This window comes from Sminthopsis crassicaudata, chromosome 2, assembly GCF_048593235.1.
Source record: "Sminthopsis crassicaudata isolate SCR6 chromosome 2, ASM4859323v1, whole genome shotgun sequence".
NCBI classification, from domain to species: domain Eukaryota; kingdom Metazoa; phylum Chordata; class Mammalia; order Dasyuromorphia; family Dasyuridae; genus Sminthopsis; species Sminthopsis crassicaudata.
In genome coordinates, this window is record NC_133618.1 from 344,234,161 (window position 1) to 344,249,268 (window position 15,108).

At 33.8% G+C, this 15,108-nt stretch overlaps 1 protein-coding gene across 7 annotated transcripts in view; it reads left to right on the top strand.

The window, feature by feature from the left end:
- MDGA2 (MAM domain containing glycosylphosphatidylinositol anchor 2) overlaps nt 1-15,108 on the top strand; it is a 795,736-nt gene that overhangs the window by 113,035 nt on the left and 667,593 nt on the right. For 2 of the 7 annotated variants that reach the window (XM_074290629.1, XM_074290632.1), the window contains exons 2-3: nt 2,612-2,712; nt 7,864-7,987. The exons of 3 other annotated variants lie outside the window; for them this stretch is intronic. The gene's annotated coding sequence lies outside the window, so the exon portion shown is untranslated. Of the gene's footprint in view, nt 1-2,611; nt 2,713-6,603; nt 7,988-15,108 lie in introns of those variants that run through there. 2 more of the 7 variants (XM_074290631.1, XM_074290630.1) reach the window with 2 other exon arrangements.

Here is a 15,108-nt window from a genome sequence, read left to right on the forward strand (position 1 = left end):
TTTTAAAAAATTTTAAGATCTGACCATTGTCTTCCTTATTCTGATGAAAGTGAGCTCAGTTCAAGTTTTGCCCATGACTTTCCCCTTCCCTCCACTATATTCTCTTCTATGAATGCCTCTTTTATTTGAGAAAATTTCTCTTATCTTTTATTTGCCCCATCTCCTATTCTCTTTGTCACCTCTTCATTTTTAAAAAATCTCATTTCAGTACAATCAACTCACAATCATATTCTCTGTTTATATAGGCTTAGGTATTACATGTATCATTTTCTTCCAATATAGGAATGTAAACAGTATAACTTTATGATTACTCTTTCATGTTTATCTTTTTGTGTTTCTTTTGAGTCTTGTATAAATAGAAACATTTCTATTCAGCTCTTGTCTTTTCATCCTCCTTTATTAAATAGTCAATTTCTCTCATGGATTATACACAGTTTTTCTGAGTAGGTGATTCTTGGTTGTAATTGTAGTTCTTCTATTTTCCAGAATGTCATGTTCTAAGTCTTGCACCCTTTTAACTTGGAAATCATTCATGATATTGTGACTTCATAATTGTATCTTTCTGGAAACTTATGATATTTTTCTCCTTATTTTTGGAGCTCTGAAATTTGTGTATAATATTCCTGAGGATTTTTATTTTGAAATCTCTTTCATGAGACAATTTGTAGATTCTTTCCATTTCTTTTTTTATCCTCTGAATCAAAGACATATTGATATTAATAACTGAAGATACTTCTTTGTCATTTTTGAAATATAATAGTAGGCTCTTTTTTGTTAATGATTTTTAGGTAGTTCAATAATTATTTCTTTATCTTTCTTAAATTTATTTTCTTGGTCATTTTTGGTGAAATATTTTAAATTTTTAAATTTTTTTTTCACTTTTTTTCTTGTTTCTTGATGTTATTAGCTTCCACATATCCAATTCTAATTTTTAGGGAATTGTTTTATTTGGTGATCTTTTGTAACTTAAAATTTTGATTAAATTCTGCTTTTTAAGCAGTTCTCACCAAGCGATTAGTTCTCTTTTTTATAATTTTCTTACATCCTTTTAAATTTCCTTGAATTTTCCTGAATCACTCTTATCTTTTTCTTTTACTTTCCCAGGAAGTCTTGACGGACATGAGTTAATTAGACTCAATGATAATTAGTCATTTTTCTTTGAGGTTTTCTTTGTAATGTTTTCACATTGTTGCTTTTCTTTTTGATTTGTGTATTGCTCTTTTCTGCCACTATAATAACTTTTTAGTCAAGTTCCTCAGCCAATTTCTTTACTTTCAATGTTATGTTCAAATTTGAATCTTCTCATGTGTAATTAGGGAGGACTGATGTTTTAGGGTTTTTTGCTCCGCTATTTTCATAACTAATTCTCAAGGTCAGAAAATTTTTGTTGCTTTCTAGATGATGTGATCCCAGGAGAGGTATGGAAAGAAGTATACCATATACCATACCATATACTTCTTTCCAACTCTATGCTGTATTCTTTACCTTGCTTACTTGGAGCTGCAATTACGTTTGCTCCTTTTTTACTTTAGAATTGTAACAAAAAGTTGCAGCCAGTTTGTACTTGTTGCACCCAGGGCCAGCAGTCCTTGGTAATCTCTTTCTGACTGTTCGTCCAACTTCCTGACTATCTCTGAATATTGTTACACATGTAGAACAACTGTCTCCTAGGGCTCTGGCTGGTGCTGATGTATTCTTGGTTGACTCCTACCTTGGTATTACAGACTGGTAAAATTCCTCACTAGGACCTGTTTGTGTCTCTGCTACTCCAAAATCAGATTTGAGAAGTTAATTAATAGTGATTAGAGGGGGAGAATTAATCTGGGTAAAGCAATTTTTGTTAGAATGATTTCTATCCAAAAACTTGGATCTTCAGATTGACTTGATTACTACTGGTTTACTTGATTACTATGATCATTTACTACGTGTTTTGTGGGTTTATTCTATTCCAGTGATTTACTATTACTAGAAAATACCAGGTTGCCTTGATAATTTTTGCTTTGTAATAGTTTTAAATCTGGTACTGTAGTACTGCTTTTTCTTTCTTTCATTTTTCTTTTCTTCTCCTCCTCCTCCTCCTCCTTCTTCTTTTTTTTGACATTTTTCATCGATTCCACTAATATTATTGGTCTTTTGTTCTTTCAGATAAATTTTGTTATTTTTTTTCGGCTTTATCAGTAGAAAAAAAAATTTGATAGTTTGATATAGCACTGAATAAAGTTAGATTATATGTGATTGTTCTTTTTTTTATATTGGCTTAGACTACTCATGAAAAATTAATATTTTACTTGCTTCAATCAGAATTTATTTGTTTGAAAAGTGCTTTGTAATTGTGTTCATATATTTTCTGGATTTTTCTTGGCAAGTAGTCTCTCAAGCATTTTATAATGTCTGCAGTTATTTCAAGTTGCATTTCTCTTTCTTTTTTGCTGGAATTTGTTGGTAATATTTTGAAATATGTTGCTTCTTTTATATCTTGCAATTTTGCTATTTTTTAAAAGTTAAGAGGGTTTTTAAAATATATGACCATATCATCTACAAAATGGTAGCTTTGTTTTCATATTGCCTATTTTAATTCCCTCAATTTCTTTTTCTTCTCTTATTGCTATAGCTAGCATTTCTAGAACAATATTGAATAATAGTGGTGATAATGGACATCCTTGCCTCATTCCTGATCTTATTGGGAAAGCTTCTAGCTTATCCCCATTACAGGTAATATTTGTTAATGGTTTTAGATCAATACTACTTATCATTTTAAGGAAAGCTCCATTTATTCTTATGGTTGGTAGTCTTTTGATGAGAACAAGTGGTGTATTTTGTCAAAAGATTTTTCTGCATCTATTGTGTTAATAATGAAGACGTTTTTGTTATTTACATAATTATTTATAGTGGCAATTTCCCTAATATTGAATCAACCCTTGCATTTCTATAAATTTTACTTGTTCCTAGTCTATCACTTTTGTGATAAATTGCTGTAAAGTCCTTGCTAGCATTCTATTAAAATTTTTTGGATAAATATTCATTAGAGAAATTGATTTCTAGTTTTCTTCCTATTTTTGCTCTTCCTGGCATAGGTATCAACTTCATATGTGTAACATAAAAGGAAGTCGGCAATACTCCTTCTTTGCCCATTTTCCCCAGATAACTTATATAATAATGGAATTGTTCCTAACATTTCATAGAACTCATCAAAAATCTATCTAGTCCTAGGCAATCTTTTTTAGAGAGCTTGTTAATAGTTTGTTCAATTTCTTTTCCTAAGATAAGTTTATTCAAGTATAATTCCTCTTCAGTTAATATAAAAATTTATTTTAAAAAATATTCATCTATTTAGATTGTGAGGTTACTGAAATGGTTCCTTTGTACATTTTGTATTGTGAGTGGTCCAGAATTTGATTTAACGATTCCTATTAGTTTAAAATTGTTTGGAAAGAAATAGTGGGAGGGTTTAGCTGGAATGTTCCCTGTACTCTATCAACTTAACTCTGTTTCAAGGCAGCGGTTCTTAAGCTAAGGCACATGGAATTATTTTTATAAGAACACATATAAGTACCTTTATTCCAAATTATTAATCTTCTGTTTTCTCACATATATGTATATATGCTCATATACACATATATATATATTTAATATTTTCAATATATTTTCTTTTGTAATCACATATTTTGCTACAGAATTTGCTTAGACTTTTTGAAAACTGTTACCAATGTGGAATTAAAAATTTTGAGAAATATAATTTCTCAGTAATTAGTTATTTCTATTAATAATGCTAGCATCTTAATAAAAGATTTGTCTCATTCCTTAATGTCAAAGACAATGGTAGGTTCCTGGTTTATATGGCATTGGAACAGTGGTGTTCCCTGTGATTGGCAATGAATTCTAACTGGTTAACAATTAATGAGAAAATCAAAGAAGTGTTTAATTTATTCTAATGAACTTTGATTACACCATTTAACTCTAAGTTATTCCCAGTCTTGAGTAATCTTTTAAAATATGTGTCCCCCACCCAAGCTTTAGCAGAAGGCGTGGTTTCAATTAGATTAGAAGTTTGATTTCATTGGGTAGAGTAGCTGTAATCAGAATGAGGAAAATGTTAATCCTATCTTCCTTGTCCTTGAGAGACTGGACAAGGAAATAGGACTGGGGAGAAAAAAGCTTGGGTCTTCCCAAATTTAATAACTTGTTATTAATATGAGAAAGAATTACTATATTTATTGCCCCATTTGATTCTATTGAGAGATATAATCTCAAAGAATCACTAATTGATGTGGGAAACAATGTGAAGGGAAAAGGGAAAGATGGACAATAATAAAGAACACAATCCTCTCTAATAACATTTGACAAAAATTAAAGGGGTCAATCCTCTTTGTAACAAGAACTTACATATAGATGTAAATGTAAGTAGACTTTACAGATACAAAGGTAGAAAGTAAAAAGTAAAAAGTGGTAGACTTGTGCATTTCATAGATTTCATCTCCTACAGCCCTCTGTTACTCTGCAAACATTTTGTGCGGTCTTGTGGTATAGGTGTAGCCTTAGAGCAGTTCTTCTCTGATATAAGTTGCTTATTCCCTCTTCTTTGTTAAAAATCCCCAAATCTCTTATAAAATTGGTCTTAATACAGTGAATAATGAATTTTGCAAAAGAGACTAGAATAAACTATCACATCAATAATTTCAATGATTTAGTATTATATTTCCTTTGAGGGCTGTTTATTCTAACCATTTCATATTATGGGATCACTTTTTCCAAGTAATCCACTTCCAATGATTTTAAAAGTGATATCATATGAAATATTTTAGTTATCACACTTAAGCATGGGTGGCTCATCAGATTTCTTCTAACCTCCTATATTAGAATATGTGAAACTGCCACTTGGAATAAGAAATCAATGTCTTTCATTTTTATTTCCAAATTTCTTAACAACTTATAAAAGACTAGATTGTCTACTTAGCAATAGAGATCTGCTATGTTACCTAAAAACAAGAAAAACAGTAGTTTTGTTGTATCACAGTTCTCTTTTAATGTCCTGACTCAGTTTCCCTAATTGTCCTATTCAGTTACTCTGCCTCAGATTATAACCATTCCCTCTTAATGTTAGGCTAAAGGTCATATCTTAGACCTTAGGCTATAGTCATTCCCTCTTAATGTTTGATGGGATAAAGGTCTTTATCCATTTTAGACATCATTAGAATATCAAGAGCCTCTCCAGTACCTCCCTCCATTATGCCTGCTTCCATTATGTCATCCTCATCCAGGTACCTCCCCCATTATGTCAATGTTCTTGTTATTCTATAAAAGAATCTTGTTATTGGACATTTAGGGCTGGATTCTTTGAGATGATAGTCTCATTCAGCCCTGGGACCAAACCATGGATCCATTTGGTCCCAGTAAATCTCTCCATTTAATAAATTCTGTATTGAATAATCTCTAATTTCTATCTTGTTTCAGTTTCTCTGGCATTACATTTTTCCAAAGTAAAAATCATGCTCACCCTCCTTTCTGTCCTGTTATTCTTAGCATATAGAGATATTTAACACTTTATTAAGTGTTAACAAATCCTGTTTTTTTACTGGATTTACAAATCCAATTTTATTTCTCTCATACTTTTTGCCAGCATTACTTCTAAAAACAGTTTTTAAAACATAAACTACTGAAATCCTAAAGTAGTTGCATTTAAGGCCATGATAGAAAAGTCCTGAGCAAAGTGTTTTAAAAGACAATTTTTTTTTTCCCAGTTTTAAACATGTTGACCTGATGTCAGATACATTGGACATGGAGGAGGAAAAGACATTCTTAGATTTAATTTAAACAAGCTACAAATTTTAGTTCTGAAATCTAATTACACCTAAATTTATCTGACTTTGGTGTGACCAAAGAAGTCAGTCATTTTGTCAAATAGAAACTTAATTAGCCAAAAAACCCAGATAGTTTTCTTTCATCAGTCCTTTCTATCTATAGACTGCTTGTTCTAGATTTTATCTGTTTAAAATCCCTACTAAAACTTCATCCAAAATGGGGAAGGGGAGAAACTTGGCATTTACTGAATGAGAGGACCCTTCTCTAATTGTATCTCCAAAACTGTAAACTCAGTCAAATGCCAGAAAGAACTCTTTCAATATTACCCCTTTTTAAACATTGTAGCCTGAAAAAAGTCTCATTGTTTTTTGCATTACACCATCAGCAAATGTAAGCTCATATCCTAGACAAAGAAAAAAAACACAGAAAAACACATACAGAAATCAAAATGAAAATGCAAACTGCTTCACTTGCTTTTTAAAAATTATCTGCTTTCTGCTCTACTCAGATCAGATTTTTTTTTTAAACCACATGAAATCCTACATTTAACTCAATTCCCTTGACATATCTCTGCCTGAAAAATCTTAAGAGGGCTTCCCTCTAAGCCCTCTTTCACAGAGTTATAACCACATTCACTCCAGATTTGCTCCCCAAGATTCAAAGCTTTTATTTGTTTATATATTTATTCATTTATCTATCTATTTATTTATCTGTTCATTTGTTTATCTGTTTATTTGTTTGTTCATTCATTCATTCATTTATTATTTATCTACCCATCTACCTATTTGTTTGTCTGTTCCTTTATTTGTTTAGGTATTACAAGGGTAGGCCATCTTTCAGATTGATTTAGTTTCCTTTAACTCTACTGGTAAGAAATTTCCAGGACATGCCTTCTTAAAGTAATGGACTGGTACAGGGTATGACTCACATATTAACTGTGGACTTCCCACACTCCTATTTGATCACTTGAAAATAAAAACAATGGTTCTCTCAAAGCCTTCTTCAGAGGTTTTCCACACTTTGTAGACACCTCAATCCTGGCTAGAGGGGATTTTGGCCAATATGTCTTACTAAATTTTTACTGATTATTCCTCTGCAGGTGAAAATGAAAATTGGAGAAAGCTGTAGCATCAAAACCAGATAAATATGCACAGAACATATACATTTAACCAAATATAATTTAATGACTGGTAAATATAATTTAATTTAATGACTGGTAAAAGGGAGAGTTAGATCATAGGCAGGGTCATAACAGAGAACTCTCCTTAAGAAGAACTTTATGTAGTACCAAAATATATAGGGGAATTTTTGTTATGAATCTAGGCTGCAAGGCTCTTATCCTTTCATTTGGTTGCCATATCTGTGGCATTTAAAAGTTCTATAGACATATTTGCCGAGTCATTTTATTAATAAGGCCAGCACTTTTTGAATGTGAATTACAATCATGGATCAGGATTCATGGTTTATATGGCTTTGGAAGAAGGATCAATTTTGATTGGTTAACAATTAATGAGAAACCATGTTACAATGAGGATTGGGCCTACTCTAATGAACTTTAGTTATGTTATTTTTACTTCACAGTTAGTCCCAGACTTGGGCAATCTATTCAAAAAAATTTGTCCTATACCCAAACCTGAGCAGAAGGGAATTTCACCTTAGGTTATGAGGTGTGAAGTACAGGCTAGCTCTCTGGAGGGCTTCAGGGTCAGCCAGAGTCAGGATGAATCAAAGTCCGTGGTCTTTAGGGGGAGAAGTGAAAGAGGCAGTCAAGCAGAATTCAGGATTCTTGAGTCCAGAGTCACCAGCCTCCCTCCTTCACATCCTGCTGCAAAGTGACTCTCTGGCCTCTCTCTCATCCAGCCCTCAAATCCTTGTTTAAGCTTATCTTAACACCAAACATTCAGTAAGCATCAAACAGTGAGAAAAGCCATTTATCCAAACATATGCTAATAGAATCATTGTCTCATATCAAATAGGTAATTAGCTGTAAGAGCTCAGTAGTCAGGTTCAAGCACACCTTTTTGAGTTTCAGTCCTCTACATCTCTTGCTTTCTTTTGTTTTAGAATACAAGTGGTCATGCCATCCCTGATTTCTCAGGAAGAGAGATGAAAAACACTACAAGGAAGTGGGAAGTCAAGCCAGATTTTGTTAGTGGGTTTCTGGGCTGAAGCGTCTTACTAGAAACAGGTATATACAAATTCATCAGCATGGGAGGTATTACACAAGCACATAGCAATAAAGCATAGGCTAGCAGTGATGACTCTCCCTACAGCCAGTGCAGGCTCAATGTGATGTAACAAACATGAATTGTACATGCAAGTAGTAATATAACAAATAATATGAATCAACATGGTATTGTAAAAGATTTCCAGAAGTCCTAGAAGGAGGGTATGTAGATAACAATCACACAGCCGCCTCCTTCCACAACCAAGTCCAAAAACCAATCTATTGTCTTCATGTGTTAGGGAATCCAATGATTCCTGCAGATTTTGAATTCTTGCAACATTCTTGTCATGTCTCAGAGAATCCGATGATTCCTGAGGGTTTTGAAGTCCTACATCAGAATCATTAACAATTTTTGATTTCCATGTGTCAATTGCCATAACTGCCAGGCTCTTTCAGTGGTGGGCACAATCAGCAATGGAACCACCTGATGTTTCTTGGGTCTTCTCCTTTGTTCAAGGGTCTGCTCCGTCTCTCTCCAATGGATAAGGCTCATTGGCACCCATCTGATTCCTTCTCCATCTGTAGAAATACAAGAAGTTAACCTATCTGGTCTCTTCCATTCAACATTTTCTGGATCTCTCCACATCACCTGGTGATTATCTAAAGATAGTGGAGCTGCTCACACTAGACACTGCCCTTCTGGTGGGTTATAAAATCTGTCTGCTGGAGTCAGTGCATCTTTGTCAAAAATCAAGAAGTTAATTGTATAAAGAGCTAAATTTAGAAGTTATCTAGGGTTTCCTGTAGCTCCCCCTTTCTTTTGTTTTTGGAGGAATGTCTTGATATCTCTGTTTCTTCTCTCTACTATTGCCTGTCCTTGAGGATTAAAGGATATGCCAGTAGTGTGTAAAATCTTATACTGTGCACAAAAGTATGCAAAATGTTTAGAAACACATGCAGGTCCATTATCTATTTTTATTGCTAGTAGCACACCCATGATTGCAAATATTTGTATAAGGAATTCAGTGACCACTTGGGCTTTCTCTTTTACTGTTGGTATTGCAAAAGTAAATCCTAAAAAGGTGTCTACATGGATAAAAGACAGACAACCAAAAGATTTATATTGGGTCACATCCATTTGCCAAATTTCATTGGGTCTCAAACCACAAGGGTTCTTGCCTGGAGGGAGCATAGGAATGTGGAAAGGAAGGCAAACTGTATAGGCTTTTATTATGCTCTTAGCTTCCTCGCTTGTTATCCCAAATTGCAAACATAAAGCTTGAGTAGCCTAAAACTATTTAGAATGAGATTCTTGGGCTGCCTGAAATAAAGGAAATAAAGGCCAACATAGTTAGAAGGCTATCTGCCTTTGAATTACCATCAAAAAAAGGACCTGGAAGTCCACTATGAGACTGTACATGCAAAATATAAATCTTACCTGGATGCTTTCTCATTTGCTCTTGAAATTCCTTAAAGAGCTGATATATATTGGAAGCTACAAATTTTATCAGGGCTGTGGCAACTTTTTGTTCCATGCCTACTTAATAGGCTGAATCAGATATTATATTTATATCTCCAGGATAATAAGTAAGAGCTAGAATGATTGCATATAATTCATTCTACTGAGTGGACTGCAAAGGAGTTCTGACTACCCTCTTTATAGTTGTCATGAGACTGTACAGGACATGTTATGTTTGGATGCATCTGTAAGATAGTTGGTCCTTTAAGAGGAACTTTAGAAACATTTTCTTCAGAGGAAAATCAAATTGTTAGTCTTACAAATGAAAAGGGGGAAGAAGAAATTAGAATGAAGAGGAAATTAGAGAAATAATAAGGAGTTACTTTGCCCAACTTTATGCCAATAAATTTGATAACTTAAGTGAAATGGATGACTTCCTCCAAAAATATAGGCTTCCTAGATTAACAGAGGAGGAGATAAATTGCTTAAATAGTCCCATTTCAGAAAAAGAAATAGAACAAGCTATTAATCAACTCCCCAGGAAAAAATCCCCTGGACCAGATGGATTTACATGTGAATTCTACCAAACATTTAAAGAACAATTAGCCCCAATGTTATATAAACTATTTGAAAAAATAGGGGATGAAGGAAGTCCTACCAAACTCCTTTTATGACACAGACATGGTACTGATACCTAAACCAGGCAAATCGAAAAAGGAGAAAGAAAACTATAGACCAATCTCCTTAATGAATATTCATGCTAAAATCTTAAATAAGATATTAGCAAAAAGACTTCAGAAAATCATCCCCAGGATAATACACTATGATCAAGTAGGATTCATACCAGGAATGCAGGGCTGGTTTAATATTAGGAAAACTATTAGTATAATTGACCATATTAATAATCAAATTAATAAAAACCACATGATCATCTCAATAGATGCAGAAAAAGCATTTGACAAAATCCAACATCCATTCCTACTAAAAACTCTTGAGAGTATAGGAATAAATGGACTATTCCTTAGAATAATCAGGAGCATATATTTAAGACCGTCAGTAAGCATAATATGCAATAGAAATAAACTGCAACCTTTCCCAGTAAGATCAGGAGTGAAACAAGGTTGCCCACTATCACCATTACTATTCAATATAGTACTAGAAACGCTAGCCTCGGCAATAAGAGCTGAGAAAGAGATTCAAGGAATTAGAGTAGGAAATGAGGAAATCAAACTATCACTCTTTGCAGATGACATGATGGTATACTTAGAGAACCCCAAAGACTCTGCTAAAAAGCTATTAGAAATAATTCAGAATTTTAGCAAAGTGGCAGGATACAAAATAAATCCACATAAATCCTCAGCATTCTTATATATCACCAACAAAATGCAACAGCAAGAGATACAAAGAGAAATTCCATTCCAAACAAATGTTGAGAGTATAAAGTATTTGGGAATCCATCTACCAAAGAATAGTCAGGAATTATATGAGAAAAATTACAAAACACTTGCCACGAAAATAAAGTCAGATTTAAATAATTGGAAAGACATTCAGTGCTCTTGGATAGGCTGAGCGAATATAATAAAGATGACAATACTCCCCAAACTAATCTATTTATTTAGTGCTATACCAATCAGACTCCCAAGAAACTATTTTAATGACCTAGAAAAAATAACAACAAAATTCATATGGAAGAATAAAAGGTCGAGAATTGCAAGGGAACTAATGAAAAAAAAGTCAGAGGAAGGTGGTCTAAGTGTACCTGATCTAAAGCTATATTATATAGCAGCAGTCACCAAAACCATTTGGTACCGGCTAAGAAATAGAACGGTAGATCAGTGGAACAGATTAGATACAAAGGACAAAAAAGGGTACATCTATAGCAATCTAATCTTTGACAAACCCAAAGATACCAACATTAGGGACAAAAATTCATTATTCGGAAGAAACTGTTGGGAAAACTGGAAATTAGTATGGCAGAAATTAGATATGGACCCACACTTAACACCATACACCAAGATAAGAGCAAAATGGGTCCATGATTTAGGCATAAAGAATGAGATCATAAATAGATTAGAGGAACAGAGAATAGTCTACCTCTCAGACCTGTGGAGGAGGAAGGAATTTATGACCAGAGGAGAATTAGAGATCATTATTGATCACAAAATAGAAGATTTTGACTACATCAAACTAAAAAGTTTCTGTATAAACAATACTAATGCAAACAAGATTAGAAGGGAAGTAACAAATTGGGAAAATATTTTTAAAAGTAAAGGTTCCGACAAAGGTCTCATTTCCAAAATATATAGAGAACTGACCCTGATTTATAGGAAACCAAACCATTCTCCAATTGATAAATGGTCAAGGGATATGAACAGACAATTCTCAGATGATGAAATTGAAACTGTTTCCACTCATATGAAAGTGTTCCAAATCACTACTGATCAGAGAAATGCAAATTAAGACAACTCTGAGATACCACTACACACCTGTCAGATTGGCTAAGATGACAGGAACAAATAATGATGAATGTTGGAGGGGATGTGGGAAAACTGGGACACTGATACATTGTTGATGGAGTTGTGAAAGAATCCAGCCATTTTGGAGAGCAATTTGGAACTATGCCCCAAAAGTTATCAAACTGTGCATACCCTTTGATCCAGCATTGCTGTTATTGGGATTATATCCCAAAGAAATACTAAAGAGTGGAAAGGGACCTGTATGTGCCAAAATGTTTGTGGCAGCTCTTTTTTGTTGTAGCTAGAAACTGGAAGTTGAATGGATGTCCATCAATTGGAGAATGGTTGGGTAAATTGTGGTATATGAAGGTTATGGAATATTATTGCTCTGTAAGAAATGACCAGCAGGAGGAATACAGAGAGGCTTGGAGAGACTTAAATAAACTGTTGCTGAGTGAAATGAGCAGAACCAGAAGATCACTATACACTTCAACAACAATACTGTATGAGGATGCATTCTGATGGAAGTGGAAATCTTCAACATAAAGAAGATCCAACTCACTTCCAGTTGATCAATGATGGATAGAAATAACTACACCCAGAGAAGGAACACTGGGAAGCGAATGTAAATTGTTAGCACTACTGTCTATCTATCCAGGTTACTTATACCTTCGGAAGGTAATAATTAATGTGCAACAAGAAAATGGTATTTACACACATATATTGTATCTAGGTTATATTGTAACACATGTAAAATGTATGGGATTACCTGCCATCGCGGGGAGGGAGTGGAGTGGAGGGAGGGAGGGGATAATTTGGAAAAATGAATTAAAAAAAAAAAAAAAAAAGACTTCCACCTGAGTGCAAATTTGGCCTCAGACTCTTGGGTGACCCTAGTCTCAGTTTCCTTATTTGCAACTCAGCATTGATTTATTATTCTGCTGATTTTCTAGAATTTAAAAATTCTGGAGAATTTAAAAATGCTGGAGAAAATGTTGGTAATACAAATTAAATTTTAAAATACTTTTTGGAGAACTTGGTTATTAAACATTTGCTAGCATTAAAAAAAAGTAGATATATGCAACAGTAAATATATGATACGTAGTAGCAAGTGATAATAGCAAATTTGTGTTTACCAAATGTAAAAATTTAAGTTTTGGGTATAAAAATCAATTATTTGGTTTTAAAAAAGGCAACATTTAGATGTCTGGAAAGCATTCTGAAATAAATTGTACATAGAAAAATATCTTAAACTATTTACCAAGTTAAGATGTAAATATACATGGATATATCCTAAGAAAATTTGAAGAACATGGAACATATTACCTATTAGATGTATGGTGAACAATTTATGAATAAATAAGAAATATGAAAAAAAAAAAAAAAAAGAAACATTTTCTTCAAGAATCCATGGCCAATTATGTAAAAGTCTGGTTATCTTTAATGGAGACCCATGTGTAAAATTTGGAGCCGTGGCCAATAAAATTTTCCACTCTGGAATGGTTTCACAGCATATATTAATTTGTGAATTGGTATAAAAGATGTATATCTTGTCAGGTCTTATCCCAGATAAGATAGTTCACTTAATGACCTTTAATAAAATCCTAGCTACAAGTACTGGGTAATGAGTAAGGCTTTGTTCTGGTTGTGCTGGGAGGTTCACCCACTCTCTCACACTGTTTCCTTGATGAAGGACTGCTGTGGGTGCCTCTTTTGTAACAAAAACTGATATTTCCAAGAGTTTTTGAGTGACCCTTTCAACCACATTGGATAAAGCCAGTTCAACTTCTCTCAAAGCCTCTTGAGCGTCTTTTGTACGCTAGTGTGGTGAATTTAAAGTCCTGTCTCCCTTTAAAATGTCATATAATGGTTGTAATTGATAGGTAGTCAAGCCTAACACTGGACACATTCATTGGAAATCTCCTATGAATTTCTGAAATTTTCATTTAAGGTATTTAGCTTCTCTGTTCTTAAGGAGAGTTTTTGTATTGTAAGCACCTTAGGCTAGAGTTTATATCCTAAATATTGAAAAAGGAGCATGTCTTTGAATTTTTTCTGGAGCTATATGCAATTTGTAGTTCCTTAGTGTTTCTATGGTCTTTTGTAGACATGCTTCTAACATTTATTCTCAGGTGTACATCCCAATATATCATCCATGTAATGTAATAACATTACTTTTGGAAATGCTTTTCTACTGGAGTAAGAGCAACAGCAACATAAATTTGACACATAATAGGGCTATTTTTCATTCCCTGTATCAAAATTGTCCATTCATATCTTTTATAAGACTCACCTAAGGTAATGCTGAACACTGAAAAGGCAAACCTTTTCATATCCTCCTTATCTAGAAGGATAGAATAGAAACAATCCTTAATGTATGTAACCCAAAGAAGCCATTCTCTAGGCAACTGAGTAGGAGATGGAAGTCCAGGCTGAAGCATTCTCATAGTTATCTGTTCATTTACTTTTCTTAAATCAATCAACATCCTCCATTTTCCAGATTTCTTTCTTACAACAAATACAGGGGAATTCCAAGGACTTAGAGAAGTTTTTAAGTGTCCTTGGTCCTATAGTATATTTAATAAGGCCTGAATTTTATTGCTAGCTAAGGCCCACTGTTCTATCCACACTAGTGTATTAGTTTTCCAATGAAGAGGAACAGGTGAGAGTGTTGGCAGACCTTCAACAGCAGCCCTGCCCAAAAAACTGAAGTACTCATTTGTAATCCTAAATGTTGTAAGATATCTCTTCCCCACAGATTGATGGGAATTTTTTCAACTATAAAAAGAGTAAAAACTCCTATTTTTCCTTAAAATGTTCATCTCAAAGTGGTAGCACTAACTACAGCTGCTATTTATCCTCCTATACCAGACATGTAGGTGGCTGCCTTAATCTTTGGCCAGTGACTAAACTAGTTGGCAGCTCTAATGACTGTACAATGTGCACCTGTGTCTACCAATCCTTCTAATGGTATGCCATTTATATAGATAGTGAGCATAAGATGATCAGCTGTAATTGCTGCAGTCCAGAATATCCCTGGATTCTGTTACTTGGAGTCAGGATCTGGGCAACTATCACCAGATTGCCTATTAGGATTCTGTATGAGTAAACCTGATACTACTACTTCTCCTGGTTGATAAGTCACACATTGTCTACCTGTGTTAGTGCCTGGGATATTATAGACACGTTCCCCAGTTTCCCACATCAGTGTATGGATGAATACTGTT